Source organism: Pelmatolapia mariae, linkage group LG6 (assembly GCF_036321145.2).
Source record: "Pelmatolapia mariae isolate MD_Pm_ZW linkage group LG6, Pm_UMD_F_2, whole genome shotgun sequence".
Taxonomy (NCBI): domain Eukaryota; kingdom Metazoa; phylum Chordata; class Actinopteri; order Cichliformes; family Cichlidae; genus Pelmatolapia; species Pelmatolapia mariae.
The window spans coordinates 39,420,971-39,441,600 of record NC_086232.1 but is presented as its reverse complement, the minus strand read 5'-3'; the positions used below and the strand labels follow the sequence as shown (position 1 = coordinate 39,441,600).

Genomic DNA, 20,630 nt, shown 5'->3' with positions numbered 1-20,630 from the left:
TTGGAACAGTTTTGGTTATTAAGTGATTTCTGTATTTGTGACTTTTCTCGTGTTGAACTTGGCTTAGCTCATTTGCAAAGGATGATGTGATATCATTCAGTGCACCAGTCAGGACAGAGTGAAATTTGAGTAAACATCTGATGACAGTTGTGGCCTGTTTGCTAATGTTGCCAGCACTATCAATCACATGTAACCAAATCACACAGCCCTCACGAGTCAAATCAAAGAAGTTTGGGAATGCAAAAGTCTCAAACAGGAACAGACAACCAGTTACTCTTATTTCAACATCTACAGTCAAATTAAAATCACTAATAAGGCACAGGGAGAACATTCAGACTGCATACAGAAATGTCCCCGGTAACCAAGAGGTTCAAAAAGAGAACCTCTGGCTGTGAGACAGTGCTAACCAATCCAGCAGACCATTTCTTAGGTTTAAAGTTGGCCACTTGCAACCAGAGATTGGGAAACTATCAGTAGTTTAGGATAACAATAAAAATAATAACATGACTCCTCTGACCTAAATCTTCAACTCAACAATAAGTAGAGCATGAAACAAGGAGACGATAAAAAAAGAGGAAAACTAAAATTACTTGATGAAGGGAAAACATGCAAAAAACTGTCTGCAATTCCAGCAAAGAAGAAAGTCTATAGAGAAACATCCTTGTTATCATACCGTGTCATATGAAGTATATATTGGAGTATCTGCTGAGGTGCATCGCAGCCTAGCGTTGTCATCTTACAGGCACGCATTAAAGTTGATGTCTCAAACATGTTTATTAGATCCATGTTGCAACTTTTGTTTGCAGATTTTGCATTGCTGAAATCTCAGAATGTGTAGGTGCGTTAAATACTAATCTAGGTTTTAAAAGTTATGAATTTGTGGCGGTCAGTATGCTTTGAACAATGTGTTCGTTGAATGATATCTTCCTGTCCAGCAACAAATATTCCCGGATTGGGTGAGAATTTGTGTGAGTATAACGTGATGAGTTTTGTAGTCAAACAAGTCAAACACTCTTACTTTACTCAGTGATAGAACTGAGCATATAAACTAGTCTAACATTAGAAATGTCCTCAAAAACTACATTTTACACAAGATAATAAAAAGTGCCAGAGTGAAAATAGCAATGCATACATGCAAACTGCAGTTCACGAGAGCCTGTAAGCAGCTTAGTGTCCACTCATGTGCCCTCATGATGCACTTAAGTTGATGACTCCTTCTGGAGATCTGGGTCGTAATGACAGAAACAAGACACAGAAGTCCTCATAGGTCTTCAGGTCTTCACAGGATCAAGCCAATGACTTCTATCAGCGTCGTGTTTTGTGGTAATGATCCAAACTGGAGACGACAGACCGGCGTTGTGTGCCGCTGCAGATAGGGCAGGTTGAGCTCCGTGTGTATGAGTTTCACCATGACGATATGCCTCAAAAGATAATTTGATGATCTGTGTGTTTTGCTGCCAGGTTATCCCACCACCTCCACCATCTCCTCCCAACCCCTCCTACTCTGATTCCTTTACAGCCGCAGTAACTTATTAATTTCTGTCAGCTGGTTTTCCCTGCCATTTAGAGATACTACCAAATCACATTATGTCTGTCATGGATTATGTGTACAGGCAATACATCTCCTTGAAGAAGAAAGGAGGAAAAAAAAAGATCAAAGATGTTCTTACAATCACCTCTAAGTGGATACAGGAGGTGGAAGTGTTTTCATGCATGTGCGTGTTTGCAGCCCACGTGTGTTTTATGGGGAATGCAGATAGTCGACAGAAAGGCTTTACATTTTGCTGACTACATACATCGATTTTCTTCATTTATTACAAACTTTGAGGAATATTAATCATCGGCTGGGGATTGTGTTGAGTGCAGTTTGGAATATTTAAAGGTCACTCATGCAAGAGCTGCTGAAGGAATGAAATAAGAGATGCTCATATAAGTGAGTCAAATAATAACAACAAAATCTGAGAGGCCACAGAGCCATATTCCCATATTTACCCATATTTGGGTGTGTGTGTGTGTGTGTGTGTGTGTGTGTGTGTGTGTGTGTGTGTGTGTGTGTGTGTGTGTGTGTGTGTGGTAGAGGATTTGAAGCTGTCACTTTGTAATTACCTCAGCAAATACAGGCTTGGAGAGAGTTGACTGAAGTCTTCCAGTTGGACAGCCCTGGGAGAAAATGAGAAGTGACAGGCCACATAACACAGCGTGGGACGTAAATAACTTTTACCCCCCTTTCTCTCTCTTCCTCGCTCTCTCTTCGTCATAGAAACATGGATGATACTTCAAGGATTTTGAAAGAGAGAGAGGGAGAGAGAGGGAGAGATGAGCCGAAATGAGAGAATATCCCTCTCTTTCATCTTTTGAAAAAATCTCTGACATCCTCTCTCACTTGCTTTGATGAAAGTCTTTGGGTTTTTTTTTTGGTGTTTTATCCTCTTACATGAGGTGTATGTATTATAGCCTGCGTGCTCCAGTGTGTGACGCATACACACACACACACGCGCACGCAAACACACACGCATTCACACTGGCACACACCGATATCATTTTCTCACCAGAATGTGTGTAGGTGGCATGAGGAATTGTGTTTTGTGTGCGCGTGTGTGCGCGTGTGTTTGAAGGACTTTTCTCAGAGCCTGTCGGCATTGGAGGGCCTGAATTTTTCATTCGGCGTCCTCGTCAAGTACAAAAAGTCCAGGGTTTTGTGTTCTACCCAGCAGCCGCTTGCCTTCATTTCTGTTGTCCAGGACTTCCTTCACTGTCCTGTGTTCTTTAAGCTTCAGGCAGGTTGTTACTGAGACAGAAACACTGTTGTTACAGTGCATGCATGTGTATCAATCACTGCCGTGTATGTGTCAGTGTGTGTCCTGCATTGATCACTGAAGAAGCACTTCCACATTGGCAGAGACTGACGATATGTCTCCGAGCAACTTCAACCCCCGTATATGTACATTGACAGTATACACACACACACACACACACACACACACACACACACACACACACACACACACACACACTCACACATATTCACACAAATACATAGTATACATCCTTTTATGCTTTACCATCCTGCTTCTGGCTCTTTATCATCAGTGTCTTTCTGCTGTTTCTTTCTTCTCTCCCGCCCTCTTTGCACCTCCACCACTCTGCCTGGCTCTAGTCCAGCTATAGATTGTTAATTGCGGTTTGTACGTGATGCACGGTCTCGCCTCCAAATACTACAGCGGTGTTCTTTGGCAGACATCAAAGTGTCGGTGTTTCATTCCATGGGGATTAGTGATGGTAGTGTGTGATAATGCCCCTGCCTGCTCGCTGAATTAAACGCCCATGGCTGGGTGCAGGTACCAGGAATCTAATGAACACGCAATCTTACAGGCAGTCATACACACTACGTACGCTAAAACAATGGGAGAAACACGCAGGTTAGGCAGATACACGTGGTAAAACCACTGTGAGAATCAGAGCCTCATTACGGAAAAATACATACATTAAACTGTGAACTAAACATCACGTCTTCCATCTGACGGGGAAAAAAGCTTTTTATTAGCCAATCTGTCCACAAAGATCCACAGTACATGTCCTTCATTCATCTCTCATCTTTCACCCTGTGGCAAACTGGATTTTTAAACGTCTCATTTTTGATCATTCCCCCATACTCATGATCGACTGTGGTTTTCTCTCTCACTGTCTGTTTTTCTCATCCTCTTTCTCTCTTTCTCACCAGCAAAGTTAATAAAAAAAAGAATTAGTAATAACATAACAAGATAGATAAAAAGCGCAGTCTCTATAGCAACTCTCACCATGATTTGTACAAAGGACAAATGACAAGTGTTTAAAGGGCTGCGGGGCGTTTTAATGTTCAGTTTATGTTTTCTCTCGTCGACTAAGAAGGTCTCGGGAGACCGCAGGAAAAACAGCCATGAAAGAGAAATTACAGAGACAGACCGAGGGAGAGGCCGAGGGAGGGAGAGTGATAGAAATACGTCCTTGGTGATCAATGCATGTGCTATTGTCTGTTCTGTTTCTTTGCCTGCAAGGACGAAAGCAGAGGAGAGGAGGCAAGTGATGCATACGAACAGGGTTTTAAGGGGCTTATAATAAATTCCTGACCAGACCACAAAAAGAAGTAACTGCACTGCTGCTAGTGTTTAGGTGTGTCTCTGTGTCAGGACATGTTTCATACTGTATGTATGAAAACGTTGCTAGACTTTGTCGCTGCTATTCAGGTCTTTTAATTGAATAGACAACCACACTCACAGGAGATTTAACAGGCGACTCACAGGTAAACCATGCAAGTACCAGGCTGGAACCCCTTTTGTATTTGGAATCTCCTGTTCCACAGCATCCCAAAAGATCTATTGGATTAAAATCTGGGGACTGTGGAGGTCCTTTGAGCACAATGAACTCATAGTCATGTTCAAGTAACCAGTTTGAGATGATTTGAAGGGTACACAGTGATCATGAAGGGATGAACATGGTCAGTGACAGTATTCAGGTAGGTTGTGGAGTTTCAGCAATGCTCAGTTGCTACTAAGGGGCCCAAAATGAGCCAAGAAAATATCCCTGACGCCATTGCAACACCACTAAATCCACTCGTGAGACTGGACCAGGAGTTTTAATCTTCTGTTTTCTGATTTTGGTGAGCGTGTGAGGATTGTAGCCTCAGTCTCATGTTCTTAGCTGAAAAGGTTTTATGTGCTGTGCATTCAGAGATGCTCTTACTCCTACCTTGGTTGTAAAGAGTGGTTATTTGAGTTACCATTGCTTTCCTATCAGCTCAAAGCAGTGTGGCCATTCTCCTTGATCGAGAAGGCTCTTCTGCCCAGAGAACTGCTGCTCACTTGATATTTTCGCTTAATGAGACGATTCTCCAAAAGAGGGAAACCTCAGAAATGGTCACGTGGGAAAAATCCCAGTAGCTCAACTAGGCCAACCCGTTTGGCACCAACAACCCCGCCACATACAAAATTTCTTAAATCACATTTCTCCCATAACCTGATGCTCAGTTTGAACTTGAGCAGGTCATCTTGACCAGTGGTCCCCAACCTTTTTTGCGCCACGGACTGGTTTATGTCCGACAATATTTTCAGGCCAGGCTTTAAGGCAGGGGTCCCCAATCCAAGTTTCAGATCTCACCCTGGGTCAACACACCTGAATCACATGATTAGTTCATTACCAGGCCTCTGGAGAACTTCAAGACATGTTGAGAAGGTAATTTATCCATTTAAATCAGCTGTGATGGATCAAGGACGCATCTAAAACCTGCAGGGACACCGGCCCTCGTGGACTGGGATTGGGGACCCCTGCTTTAAGGTGTCGCGGTAAATAAATACAACAAAATAAAACCAGTACCAGTACCAAACAAACCAAACCAAAAAAAAAAATTCATTCATAACAAACGGGAAAAGACCCAGGGAAACAGAGTTAATGATAAAAACAATAAAAATAACGATAAAAAGCGATAAAAACCCTGAAAACCATAAATTTCACACCAGAGCCTCAACTCTCGCAGCCCTGTACCAAACGACTCACGGTCCATGGCCCGGGGGTTGGGGACCACTGATCCTGATTATGTCTACATTCCTAAATGCCATGTGATTAGCTGATTAGCCAATAATGAGCAGCAGAACAGGTATATAATAAATAATAAATAATAAATACTTTCAGGATCTGTAAAAAAAATCATAACATAATGGTAAAAATTTGCAATTCTATAATGTCTAATTTGCCATAGTTGTAGTACCAAAAATTAATTAAGATAAGATAAAGATAAGATAAAACTTTATTAATCCCTCGGGTGGGTTCCTCTGGGAAATTCGGTAGCTGATTAGCTGATTTTGGCAGGGTTGTGTATGAGACACACACCAATATTCATGAAGTGAGCCAAATAATAACTGACAATGAGCTGATGAAGAAGAAAGAAATATGAGCACTTCCTGATTAGTTTAAATTCAACCTCCATACTGCTGAAATTTGCCTGGAAGACAAATTAACGATAATTTGTCATAAATACTACTTAGTTTGGTGTTCAATTTCAGCTTTAACCTGCTGCACTTGCTGTAGTTGTATTATTATCAGTATTAGATACTCACGTTTGGTGTTATAGTTCAGTTCATGTCAGACATTAGTACCTATATATCAGCCTATGTCAGAATTTGCAGTAGGTGTATTGCAGTTTTTATACAGAAATGTATAGTAGAGGAATTATTCCCTGAAAAATAGATAAATAAATAAAAAATAAGCCTCGAGCCCTAAAGGCTAAGATGGAGTTGGTGTGAAAGTGTAAACTGCATCACTTATGTGATTATTTCTGTTCTTCACGGGTTTTAAAATGTGTGTTTCTTACTGACAACACTTTAATCCTCTCCTCTGTTTATTATTGTGACATCCTCATCAGCAGTCTGACATGCTTCTTCAGTGTACAGGCTGTCATTCACACTTGCTTTCTGCTTTCCTCACACTGTAAATATCTGTAAATATACTATAGATATGTGTTGAGGTTCAAGACCAAAGCAAAAGAGGCAGACAGACAAATAGACAGAGACAGAAACACCTCAACAGGACAGAAAAATGACCTTTATTTGTCCTTATGAACTGGTTTAACAGCACGTGGTGGTAAAAGAAAGAAAGGCACAGATAAGGATGGCAACAACAAGGGGAAGAGGGGAGTCTGTGCCAGATAGCGAAAGAGGCAAAGATAAAAAAAAAAAAAGGGCATGCAGGAAAAAGAAAACACACCAAAAAATGAGAGAGAGAGCCTTAGCAGCCAGACAAACAGCTCTCTCCACCTTTAATCACCTCCTGCAGGTCAGCTTCTGCCTCGCCTTGACTTGCCACAATCTTCCAACTAACACTGAGCCAAGCCATCAAACAGCTATCTCTTCTTTTGCCTCCCCTTCTCTCTTTTCTCTTCTTTCTCTTTACACAGACAGAAAAGCAGAAAAGACCTTGATGTTTTTCCAATAATTGGCAGCAGAGGTTGACTTTTTTTCCCTCTACTCCCCTCCCTCTTTTTCTGTTTATCTTTTTCTTCTTTTTTTTTGCTCTTCCTCTTCCTTTAGAGATGAATAGTTGGCCCGGGATCAAAGGCAGACCCCAACCAGCCACTCTGACCACCACAAAGGGGCGTTGGGCGCTGGCTTGGGGCCAGGTGCTACACATGGCCACATAGCCAGGGACAAGCCGTGCAGATGGGGCCCGCAGAGCCCTTGTCGCCTCCACCCCCTCTGCTGCATACGAGAGGTCAGCGGCTAAAGTATCAGAGCGTGCGCTTCCTGTAAGACGATCTAGCCTCGTGCAACTGATTCCATTTTGTTCCCATCTGTCTTTGTCTTATATTCGTGTTTCAGTTTGTCAGTTTGTTTACTTCCTGCAACTGCTATGCCTTTGTTTCCTTCCTCACCTATCGTGCACTCTTCTTCTCTGACTCTGTTTTTCTTTGCTGTTCCAGAGTATGGATCTGAAAGAAACTGTCTGGCTGTACAACGGGAACAGAACCAGCAGAGGTAAACATTTTTGCCCTTGTGGACAGAAACATGTTTAAATGTTAAAGAAGACCCGACTTGAGTTTAGTCGAACACTTCCCCTTACTCTCAGCAGTCCTTGTTTAAATATATAAGTCCTGCAGCCAAGTCCGATGCAGCCGCAGCCAGTACAAATAAATTCTTGTGGAGGACACAAAATGTGGGACAGATAAAACAAATGAACAAGCCCTTGTAGTCCAAATATATATGCAACACCCAGCTTGCTTTTCAACTCCTTCAACTGACACGTTTGCAGAACTTGTCTGAGAATGGCCAAGATGATGTTACTGAGTCAGAGCAGGGCTATAGTCCACGTGTTTTACACGCAAATTCTTATTTTCTGTTTTTCAACAAGTCACGCGTGCCACTGTGCACATCTCTACACATTTATATCTGTGTTACATCTGAGCCAGTTGCGATATGCTGAGATAGAACACAGTGTGTGACCATCATATTGTTTCGACAATCCAGTTCTTCCCTTAATTATATTTTGTAAGCTGCACATGGGAATCAAGCAGCTGGCCTACTTAACTTGTGTATTTCTGTTTAGATATCTCAGTGTATCATTACTTAAAATAGTAAAATACTATTATCTGGAATTTCTAGAGCAGAAAAGTTCAACAGAAAACTATGTGACCAGAAGTGAGTGAATTTATGATTTTAGTAAATATTACATGGTGCAATCTTTAACTTGGTTATGGTTTGGGGAATGTACAAGTGTCTGAAACAGCGAAAACATCCAGGACATAAAAGAGCTGACATGAATTTATAGGGGTGAAAAAAAGACAACTGCAGTGTTTTTCCATACTCTGCATGCTGTCATCTGTGGATCCCCGGCTTCAGCCATATGTTTAAGATTAGATGTACTCTTTTGTTGGAGGAGAACACAGTCAACAAAGTTCTGCTGCCTCTCCCTCTGGTCATGAATCAACTGGGCTCTGTCCACACTCTCTCCTTATGGTCTTAATTCTATTAAACACAATGATAACACATTTACAGTATGATGATGATGATCGCATGAATAATGTTCCTCTTAATATTCTTGGGCATGTGTGTTTGTTATGGGGATGTTTGTGTTTAAACTTTGAGAGAAGAACTGGAAAAATTAGAATGACTGGACTGTTTTGTTGATACTTATTGTGCGTATGTATGTGCTTTCACCCCCACACCCTGTGCTACCTGTTCTGTTTGATATGAATAATGAAGAGTAATTACATATTACAAAAGTTGTAGTGAATGATCCAGTGATTAAAAACGTATTTATTTGAATTCTTGGCCACTTGGGGGCAGCAGATTAAATTGATAATCCAGCACTGACATATTATCTGTTATTATTTCATTTGTTTAACTGAAAATGGGAATTCAATCATCAGTAACTTGTTACCTTTCCTTTGTTCTTGAAGTGAGAAGAACATACAGAATATACAGTATGTTCATAATTTGTAAACAACAGAGATTTGCAAACAGCAAAGACAGCATTAGTTCTTACCATGCTTCAGAGCTCTGTTTTGTCCCTAGTAGTTTAAAAGAAATACACTGGATCTTTAGCTGCCAAATGCTTCACTCTGTTAACTAGCTAGATAACAAACTTTATCTGTTTGCCATTAGAAGCAGGCCAGGTAGTGTTCGCCTGGTTTGTAATGCAAACAGCTGTCTGATGGTGCTGAATGTGGGTCACAAAAACAAGAACAGTTCGGACTAAAAGATCCAGCCTTTAAAACTAACAGGATGGTAGAAAGAATTGAAGTTAGTTATATGTTTGTGGATCCCTATGATCGGCCCATTTTCTTGAAACCAGCTCAAATGAAACATCCAAGATATCAAACCAGAAGCCTACCTCACTATAGCCACTTTCTTTATGTGTCGTCATATCTGTATTTCTATTGTACTTTAATGATATGTTCCCAGATATGCCACTTAGACAGCTAACGCCTCAATAAGACCTTATAGCCTTTTATTGTCTTAGTAAGTGTGCAACTCTTGATTTGTATGCTTTTAGCAAAGTTACTAATGTCACTAGCTGGCAGAGCACTGCTGGTTAAATAGACCTATTCTAGCTGTTGCTCAACCTCAACCAACCCTTGTCCAACAAGAATAGCCTTTTCACTGCTATTCTTTAGTGATATTAAATATAATCACTTCTATTTAAACTATATTATGAACTCAGCCAAAATTGGATTTTAAAAAATCTGCCTGTGATATGAGCCACATCCCTCATATCACAGGCAGAATCTATTAAATTCAGGTACTGACCCAGATCACTTTCTAAAAACAAAAACCATGATGTCTTTCCATAAGACTACTCACAGACTAACGATCTAAATTTTACAAAATTGCATTTGGAAGGTGAAATACTGGCAAATTCAGAATTTGTGTGGTTTCATGCATTCAGCTTACTTTCTCTACAGTTGGGGCAGCCATGATAGTGGTTAGCACTGCTGCCTCACAACAAGAAGATTCCTGGTTTGAACCTCCTCGCCAGCTGTAGCCTTTCTGTGGGGTTTGTATGCGCTCTCTATGTCTCTGATGATGTCGTCGACTGCCTTTAGTCTCCAACAAGTAAGGCGTGCTTGTTAGGTTAATTGATGATTCTAAATTTGGTATTTAGTGCAACTTATCCAAGGTGTGTCATCTCTTTCATACAATATCAGCTAGAATAGACTCCAGAAGAAAGAAAAAATGATCATTGCAGTTTGAATCAAAATTGCAAATGCAGTCTCCTAAATACATGAAATATAGCTACTGTTATGAACACCAAGGAATAACTAAATCTAATATGGTCAAAATAATGTGCTACAGAGTATTTTGGAAAGATCAAACTAGAAAGTACTTTTGGCTACTCCTTTATCCACACAGGGTCACCAGAGCAGGGCTCTGTATGTTTGATTTGGCAGATTTTTACACCAGATTCCTTTCCTGACACAAGCCTGAGGGATTTTTAGACCTCCTCCCAGGACTGAATGAGGGATATTTTGCTTTTTAGGCAAATATGTAAAACAGCAAACTATGAAGCCACTTTTCACAATAAGAATAACACATTTTAAAGGACTTTTTAAAGTACTGCTACATGAGTAGGCTCACAGTATAGCTTAGAAAATGTTAACCCCTGCAGCGCAGAGGTAAATAAAGTTAATTAAATGAAACAACATGGCAGACTTAATATAGAAAAAGCAGTTAGTTCCAACTCAGATAATGGCCCACTTAGCACAGAGAGCTTACTAATTAAAAGAGCAGAAAAATTATAATGCAGTTACCTAAATAGGGTCAACTGGTTGGTTGTTTAGCTTCAGTGGTAACTTCTCAGCTGTTAGACAATTATGAGCAAAGAAGGCTGATGTTGTTTTTCTGTAATAATGGGCATTATTTTCACTTTTATGTGTTCCTCCTACAGAGAAAATAGGCCTGATCTCTCCCTTTGTGGTTGCTCCAACTGCTCACTTCTACCACCCACACAACACATTTTCCCAGGCAACAATGTTCCTCCAAAGTTTACACACAATAAATAACGATATGCCCAAAGCAGTTAGCAGTGGCCCCGCTCTCCGTTTCCTGGCTGGAGTTGAAATGAAATGGTAATTTTGACTTGAGGAGGATTTCAAAGGGATGGCCTCTACTTTTCATCTTGGTGCATACCACGAGCTCGCCGACACATTCACGCTGGGATTTGAGGAAAAAAAGAAGAAGAGAAAAAAAGGCCGAATTTTAAGTTTTTCTATGAACTTCCTTCTTTCTTTTTACTGCCATCTCCCCACAGAAAAAGAGATGTAACATTGTTGAGATCTCTCCCCCAGATGGACAGCATTTATATAAACAACCACCCCCGGTTCACAGAACGTTTGATTGATGTGTCATTGTCCAAAGATTGTTTCCAGGCATTTGAATAGATAATTCAGAGTATTTGATGTAGACATTTTTCTTCAAAGAGCCAAAGGTCAGATGTGGGGGTAGAGCAAGGGTGTCCTCCATCTCCCATGCTATTTTTGCATCCAAGGCTCCAACTAGCTTGTCTGCTTCTCACAGGGGAGATTGACTGACACTTGAATCATTCTTCTGCTTAAGATTACAATGTGGCTTCCAAAACTCAGTCGAAAAGAAATCTGCCTGCAAACTAATGCAAATACCTTTGTCTGAAACAGCAGATCGTAACACTGTTTGAATGTTTCTTGTGTCTCTTTGTTTTCTAGTTCAGCCTACAGTCAGATAGACTGGAGCGAGACCAAAGATACAGTGGATGGATTGGGGAAGAACTCCATTATCTCAGCAGCAAGGAATAAGAAATGGAATTAAAACAGCCGAAACAAGGTTTGTCACACCTCAGCAGTGCTGGCTCCTTTCTTCCAGAGGGTACTACACTATACAAAATGGGCTATGGCCATTTTCTCATATGAACTTAAGAAGATATCAGGAGAATGACATTTTAAAAAAAAAAAAAAAAAATCCTTAGTTGTTCTTTCTTATTTGTAGCACACAGCAGGAGATAGTCTGCTTCAGCCACTGTTGCATTATTGGAAATACTCTGTGTGGATCTGGCAAAGAAACCACTTGAAAGGAACTTGCAGGAGGTAGCACCAGACTGTTCTCTGTACTGTTAGCATATCAACTCAGCCCTACACGACACAGACTTTGTGTTAGGGGGCTGGCATGTTAAAGTCTGGCCAATGTCCAATCCAGCAGTTGCAGTCTCGCATGCACCTCTGTTGGATAATGCCTAGAAAAACATCCAGAACTGCAATATTGCAATAGGTGTGTAGAAAAAATCAAAACCATCTCCAAATTGTTCCGTGTCTTATCGCTTTCCTCACAGTCTTAATTATGTTCACCCAGCATTGACAGCAATATCGATGGGACGCTTTTTTGGTGTTGGCAGTCACATTCCAAAGTCAGTGAGCCTTGAAAAAAGTTTCCAGATGACAAATGCTGTGTGTGAAAAAAAGGAAAATAAATACACAGTGGTGTCTTCATTATCTCCAAGCTCCACGGCCCATGAAAGAGGCCAGGGTTAATTGCTGTTGATTAGACGTCAGTATGCATGGCTGAGTGAGCATGCAGATCTCACTGAGAGGGCCACAGAGGGAGAAGAGGAAAGGATGAGGTCACTCACACACATAGCGATATGAGATCAGTGTCAAGTGTTCCTCTGTTGTGGGTTTAGGTGACTGGGAAGCAGATTAGGAATATAAATGAGGCAATGTATTTTATAAGTCTTTGGGTGTGGTTACTGTAGCTGCGTTTGCTGATGGCTTTGGTTCTTAAATTTGTTTATTATTTTGCTGTATTATTCATCCATCCAGCTATTTGCCATTAAATTTGTGTGGCTCTCAATATTGTCCAGACAACAAACATAGAAGTGTTTGTTGGGAAAACACATTTATATATTTATCTAATAATATCTGAAATTAGTCGGAAATGTATTAAATTAATTATTCATCACAACTCATATGAATTTTAAGGAAATATCTATGTGGGTGTGCAAACTGCTGTCTTCAGCCATCTTTGAGTTCTAGTTAATCAGTGTGCTGCTACCTTTTCATATAAAAACTGTTAATTAAAGGGAATCTATTCTCATATCTGCTCATTAATACGCTCATTTCCAACTCCACATCTTCATTCTTGAGCTCTTCAACAAGTCAGTTAAATATGATCATTTAATATCTTATAGTGGTCATTGATTCAGCCACTACGTTTATCCCCCTTTTGGAATAAGCAGTTTTATGTTATACTGTTGCAAACAGAAGATTTGAACAGCAGGTGAGCTGTCTCAACTCTGCACTTTTAGGAATTGCTGAGTTTTCACGGGACAGTCCAGCAGATGGCCTCAGGTCTGACTCTAGAATTCTCTGATATACCGAGGAGTACAGGGCCAACTCAGTCACCGCACTGTGCCCGTGTCCTATTGCCCAAACCATTACTCTTCCACCACCATGCTCGACTCTAAGAAGGAGGATGTTTGTGCTGATGTGCCAAACAGCTCTACTTTGGTCCTATCTATATAAAAGACATTATTCCAGAAATCTTGTGGTTTGTTCAGCAACTTTGTAAACCTAAGCCGTATAGCCACGTTCATTTTTAGTGAAGCTGCTTTCTCCTGATAACCCTTCCAGACAGGACATACGTGTTCGTCTTTACCTGGTTGTCTGAGGCCTGCAGACTTTAAGGAGTAGCTCTTGTGTTTTTTGCAGTTTTTCTGAGCATAGCATGTTCTGATGTTCTATTATTGTGGCATTGTGTTAACACACACTTGGATGGTCCAGACAAGCAAACTGCTAAAGTTTCAGCTTTCTTAGAGGTGGTGACATTTGCTGTTGATCAGTTATTAAAGTGAACCTGGCTGCTACTTCTTCTTTTGATTCCGACATTAAGCATTTTATCGTGCTTATATTTGCATATGTAGCTATAACTATACTGTATAAGCAAAATACAAAATAAGAAAATGTAGTAAAGGTCATTTTAAAGAAGTAAGACATTTTGCTTGGTGACCTTTTAGAGTATCAGCACTTATGGGTTTGATTTTAGCCTCAAATTAGTCAAAAAAAACAAACTTCCCTCCAAAAGTTACCTGAATGTTCTTATTTTAGTCAATCAACAATATTCCAAGAGGGAAGCTTTAATACAGTTAGTTATAGTATTCCCACCATGGATTGACCATAAACCTTTGAGAAATAAAATTTCCATAACTCTAACCTATATAAAATGTTAACATCCTGACCTAATATGCTAAGCATTGCTTTCAATATACTATTGTGCGTGTAAAAGATTAGCATATTAGCATGATGTTAACATTTTGCCCAAAGTATGAGTGTGTTTAAACACAGCCACACGGCGCGGCTAGCATGGCTTTGGATTAAAGTTGAGCATTGAGTAAAGGTTCCTACTCTTGTGCAATGTAAACCGCCATCAAAAAGACTTGCGGGCTCTTGCTAGTATGTCTTCATAACGATGTCTGTCTCCTTTTGTGTGTAAAAGATAAACAAGCCCTTAGGTCAACCCTGGGTTATATTTGCTTTTCATGCTTGATTTTATCGCTCTGTTGCATTCGTAGCCAAAATAATAACCACAGTAGAGGTGATTTAGACAGAAGCAGGAATGACAAGCAGACAGTGGAGGGCAGGACGTTGTAACCTTCACACCGTTCAAGAGAGCGAGAGCTTGCTTTGTTTAAATTTCCCAGATCAAAGGCTGCAATGCAAATTCCTGCAGCTTCCACGCTGCCATTTGATGTTTCAGGGAGCCAAATTATTGTGGTGATTACAGTAGCTGTACACAACCGGTGGAGCAGGCCAAACAAGGGGCCTTGTTGTGACTCTCAATTAGTGGTGTGACATCTCAGCACCCAACGTCTGAGAAGCGCCTAACAATAAGAGAGGCTGTTTGGGCTGATAAAGTGATTTGGCTTGGTGCGGCCCTTTCATCTGCACCGACAGTGGGGTATTTGAGGCTTCTGGGTATTCTCCCTGCACATCCTCACACCTCCCTTTATTGTGACAATAGCGCCACTGTGTTCAGCGTTTCAAAGAGGCTATAGACCTACTTACTCTGTGAGCAACTTATGTCTGTTGTCACTTAGAAGAGTTTTAATGATTTCGAGGCATCTATAAAAATAAATTATAGATGATAAACTAAAATAAAGGCCTGCAGGGAAGCATTAATTAAAGAATACAGGATCGCATGTATTATTTTATAAACCTCTCTTTCAGAACATGCATTAGATACCACACCATTAGCAGAGGACCATTCAGCGTTCTCTGAATAACCGCAGACACACACAGCCTTCTATGAAGTTGTCGATGTTTTTTTGTTTGCGTGTTATTGAAAGCCACAGTGAGTTGAAAGGATAACTTTGCCTGTGGGAAGGACAGAGCACCCGAGGATCAGGTTCAGCTATATTTCTGATAACACTTTGCATTCTGCAGACACCAATGACAGCTCTGATGCCTCGCGTTTGATTGTCTCTTTCATGTTCTCCTCCTGCCGTCGGTGTAAGCAGCAGCACTGGAGGTGGAGGTGAAGCGATGGCAAGCGATGGAGGGAAGATTGAGATGTGTTTCTGCCAGTGTGAGGGACAGAGGCACTGGAAGGATGTTGGTTTTTATTCTTTTCATGGATGTAACAGCGAAATAATCCAAATAACCCTCGCGGAAAAGCTATGTACAAAAGGATTAAGACGGGAATCTTTCAGTGCGAGGTAGTACTGTACAGTGATGGGAATAACACCGTTACAAGTAACGGCATTACTTTTTTCAGTAACGAGTAATCTAACTAATTACTATTTCTATCGTTACAACGCCGTTACCGTTACTAACAAGAAAATGCGGTGCGGTCGCGTTACTATTTTTCAACAAACAGACGGTTAAAGCTGTGTTCAGCTTACTGAACCTTATATCAGTTGCACAGAAGTAGCTGTAAGTAATCTGGGCGCTACAGCTTTAAGCAGCAGCGCGCGCTCTTGCGGGTGGCAATCACTTTCTGCCCGACGATCACTTTTTTGCACAACACCTGGAGCTAAGGGGGCAAAACAATCGCATGAGTGCTGCTGTTTGGCTGAGGAAGAATAAAGTAGTCGTGGTAAGCCAATCACACGACCACTTCAAGATGACAAAGCAACAAGGTGATATATACCAGTTTTTAATTGTGTTAATAGGCCACGTAAAACCAGAGTCATGATAAACAATATATACACGTGTTTTTTCCTGAATATTTTCATCACGTTTGCTGTCTAAGGACAGCGCTAGCAAGCACTCTCTGCTTATGACCAAGAAATAAAAAAACAAAACAAAAAACAGCCCTTTCATGTTGGTGGAAAAATGCACCATGTCGACCAATCAAAAAATGATATGGCAACATGACATTTGGTTGTTTAGGAAGAGGGGGAAGTTTTAGCAGTGATGACGAGAGAGAGAGCGAGAAAGCAGAAAAAGAGAGAGAGAGAGAGTTTTGAGATGTTGAGAGATTTGTGACGTTTAGCGTGTTTGGAGTGTGTAGTTAGTGTTGTCTTGTGTAGTTAGTGAGTAGTGTTGTGGATAGTTTTGTGTTGTGTCAGAACAATGAGGTGACTGCTGTCTCCAGGTAGAAAACACATAATTTGTGTGGCATCTTATTGAATGCAGAACACCCGATTGTTCTGTAAATAGTTTGAAATGGTTATAAAAAAAGAGTAAAAGGTAAATAGCTGCAAATAACCTGTTGTTTGCAAAACTTGTGCATATGATTTTAAAATTCACAATTTATACTTGCATTTAAAGTTATGAAATATGATTCAATGAACATGTTTGTGGTTGTTACAGTAAAAATATAACTTTTTCTACTCGGATTTTATGTTTTTTGTCTGATTTTAGATCAATTGTGTTAATACAGTATGTCAAAATGAAAACACAACTGTAAATTCAGACACGTGAGGTTGTGCTGAAAAGAATGATACCAAACAAGGCAAAGTAAATAGTTTAAAGGTGAAACGTAGAGGGAAAATCAAAGGTGGTTAAAATGGCCAATTATACCCTGGACCCCAGAGGCTTAAACTTTTTTTTTTTTTTAAGTAACGCAATAGTTACTTTTCAAGTAATTAATTACTTTTAGAATCTGGTAACTCAGTTACTAACTCAGTTACTTTTTTGAAGAAGTAACTAGTAAGTATAATTAATTACTTTTTAAAGTAACTTGCCCAACACTGGTACTGTATGTGCAGGAGTAGACTTGGCTCACTGTTTCTCGTGGTGCTTCCGACACATGCTCCCTGTGGAAAGCCTGGAATAATAGGATGAGACTAGTGATAGTTTAGTTCATCCTCATTCTCAAGGCTTCAAATAAGGCAGTTTTATCAAGTTTTATTGTGGAGAAAAAAATGCCTGATCCCTATAAACTAATTGTATTACTACTATTACTAAATTTGGTTGCCATGTCCCCAGAGAGCCAATCAACAGCTGAAAATGAACCAAACATGTTGTGCTGACGTAAACATACAGGAGAGGTTCACAGCCGTATAAGAAGCAGTGCTATGAAACACTTGGCAGAAACAAGCTTCTTAAATCATATTTTAGGGCCAAGTTGCTAAACATAGAAAGACATTTTCTACGATTTCAGTTCTATTTGTGCATTTTTTATGTTTCACTGATCCTTGAAATGAAACGTGTGGTCGTTTATTTAGATACAGGTGTCAAAATTACATTTACTTTTGATCCATGTTTAGTGGTGAGCCTTCCTTCTAGAAGACCTCCTGGCTGCTATACCTGCCATTTACTCCACAGTACTTCTGCAGCCTCTTAATATGACCTCCACTGTTCTTTAAAAGGGGGCCATTTTCATGTGTCAGTCAAATATTTTCATGGAAATTGCATCAACTCACCTTGCGTGCAGTATTTGATGCTCTGGGATAAAAACACACGTTTGTTTCCTATGTTTTTCCTCTTTTAGTATAATCGTATCCTTTAAAAGCACATAAACACTGTGATTGTAAGAAAAGGAATTATAATCAGAGGCCGTCGAAGCTCAAAGAATCACAATTTTGCAGGCTGTCTGAGACCTGCAGTGTTCCTTTCCTATCGTCCCATACGCAGGACATTATGCTGACCTGGAAATTCGTATTCACCACTGTGAGAAAGAAACCCCCGAAACGCTCCTTCTTTCTAAAAGAAACATATAACAGTATTAGATCTAGTTTAATTACACAGGGGCTTGCGGATGGGCCCCTCATCTCTCTCGGCGGTGAAAATGCTTAACGTTTGTTGTTGGTTCAAGGCTCTGTAAAGGATGTGCTGGCATGTGTAGGGTTCTGGCAGAGAGGAAACTTGCGGTGGGGGGGTGAACTGTTATTGTTTGAAAAGCGTGTAAGCGGCCTTCACAATACCGCATCCACGGAAATGAAGCAAAGACAGAGCGCGAGGGAGAGAAAAAGGCAGAGAGAGAGCAAGAAAGAAAAAAAAAGTCTTGCGAAGCTTTGACTGACGACTTAACAGGCGAAACCGAATTTGTCTTTTGCCGGGAGATGTCAGATGCCTTGCCAGTGAGAGAGAGAGAGATGGAAAGAGAAAGACAGAGAGAGAGAGACCAAAAACACACCACAGAATCTCTCCTGCGTCTTTTTCACCCTCTTCTTTCTCCTCCGGTTTAAGACGGCTCGGTGAATGCAACAACATCAAAGGCCTAGCACTCAGAATGTACATTGTTGTTCCAGTAACCACATGAAACAGAAAGAGAGAGAGATGGAGAAAGGCTCAGAGAGATGGAGCAAGTTTTTTTTTCCTCTTTCTTCCCTTGTACATAAATAGGGAGCTATGGAGGGAATCGGTTTAGAAACGGTGGAAGATTAACTCTTTTATCTCTTCATTTCAAACGTCCTCCGTATCCACATCCTCCACATGCTAACCACCGTCAGGATCGTCATGCCTGACCAACACCACTACAAAGGAGAGGTGTCTTCTGTATTAGGACACGTATAACTCCTCCTCAAACAGAGCTGATGAGAGCAGAAATAGAGCCGAGGAGGAGGTTTGTACAGCTTCATTCCTGACTCATTGTCATTAAGAAAGCCCTCTGTAATCGGAGCTAAACTTAGAAAGGAGCAGGCTCTTTCTCTGCCGCAGACATTCCACATGTGTATGAAAGAGGAACATAACGAAACAGTCCCGAGTTTGAGCCTCAACGTAACGTAACAGGCTTTATTCCTGCCTGGCCTTATCTTTACACAGAGACCACCCAGGAGCAACAAGTCAGTTCTCACCTTTAGTCTGTGTGTGTGTGTGTCTGTGTGTGAGGTTTGTACTTTATAAGTGTACAGCTGTGTCTGTATACAAGTCCTATGCTTTTATGTGTGTGTGTTTGTGTGTCTGTGAATGAATGTGTTTTCTGTGTGTGTGTGTGTGTGTGTGTGTGTGTGTGTGTGTGTGTGTGTGTGTGTGTGTGTGTGTGTGTGTGTGTGTGTGTGCGCACTTCTACCTCCCACCATCTGGGCCCTGTTTGGAGAGATTTTCTGTAAAAATCACAGTCACGCCGTGGCAGGATTACCACTGTGAAAAGCAGCACCTGGAAGAAACTCAGTGCTCCTGCTCCTTTCCCTCAGATGCTCAAAGAAGTTTCTGGCTTCCCAGCTTGAGGCGCAGGATTTGTTTTTGACCTACATGGGCGTCCTAGGCCTCGTGTTCCCTTCCAAAAAGCAAAAAAAAAGAAAAGAGCAAAGAACACATCTGAAATTCACACTAGGCTACATTCAGCAAGGTTACAGTATCACCGCATTACAGTAGATAAACAACTGCATGTGTGTGTGTGACTGTGGATGTGCGTTTGCACCATAGAAATATATATATTTCAGTTTTTTTATAATTGCGAGCCAGGACATGGATGATTATCCACAGTGAGATGTAAGCCTGTGAATGAAAGAGTTCAATAATCCCAGATGGAAATTGAGTCGGAGCATCTTCACTGAAGATTTCCCATTAGAAAGAATCTTAGTCCAGGATTAGCCACAATTAAAACTGTTTTGATGTTCCCACACATACACACAAACGGGCCTTTCATATTTGCGGTGCCATATAGAGACGAATCAATTGCCTGAATACAAGAAGAAGTATTCGAGTGAAGAGACACGTAGCAGCTAGGTTGGATGTTCGCTTTTATTTCTACGCCATGCCATCCAGAAAACAGTTCTATAAATGCTCCTGTAACTGGAGTGAGACGTCCAAATTTTTTGATGGCTTCACTTAGCAGGTCTTAGATGCTATAAAGGAAATAACTCATTTTAAAAAGTCTCCAGAACTCCTCGAGCTACAAATACTGCAGATAAACTGTTTTTTCATTTCTTTCAGATTCTTATTTTTGCTGATTGGTGCAGAGGAATTACAGTTGTTCTTTATATCTCATTGCACACTTAAATCAGTTTTGCTTTTTTTTTATCTACAAAATGTAAAGCCATCATATAGAAACATTGATGATGAATATTTGGCAAAGTCCCTTGAAAAGCAAGTCTCACAACTTGACAGTCATCATCTGTGGAATCTGGGCATTTATCTTGAAATCTCTATCTAAATAAATCTGGTGATAGACATCATTTTAATTTCAGTGGGCACAGCGACATTGAATCTCCTGTCAGATCTGATAACATTTCAAAGGTTTCTGTCACTTTTA

The 20,630-nt window shown here is 40.6% G+C and overlaps 1 protein-coding gene and 1 long non-coding RNA gene across 2 annotated transcripts in view; one reads left to right on the top strand and one right to left on the bottom strand.

Moving 5' to 3' along the window:
* The window catches only part of LOC134629522 (uncharacterized), an 81,854-nt gene that overhangs the window by 25,253 nt on the left and 35,971 nt on the right, over nucleotides 1-20,630 (bottom strand). The window lies entirely within an intron of this gene.
* Nucleotides 11,805-20,630, top strand: part of LOC134629521 (axin-2-like) — a 55,215-nt gene continuing 46,389 nt past the window's right edge. The window contains exon 1 of the mRNA XM_063476909.1: nucleotides 11,805-11,822. The gene's annotated coding sequence lies outside the window, so the exon portion shown is untranslated. The remainder of the gene's footprint in view (nucleotides 11,823-20,630) is intronic.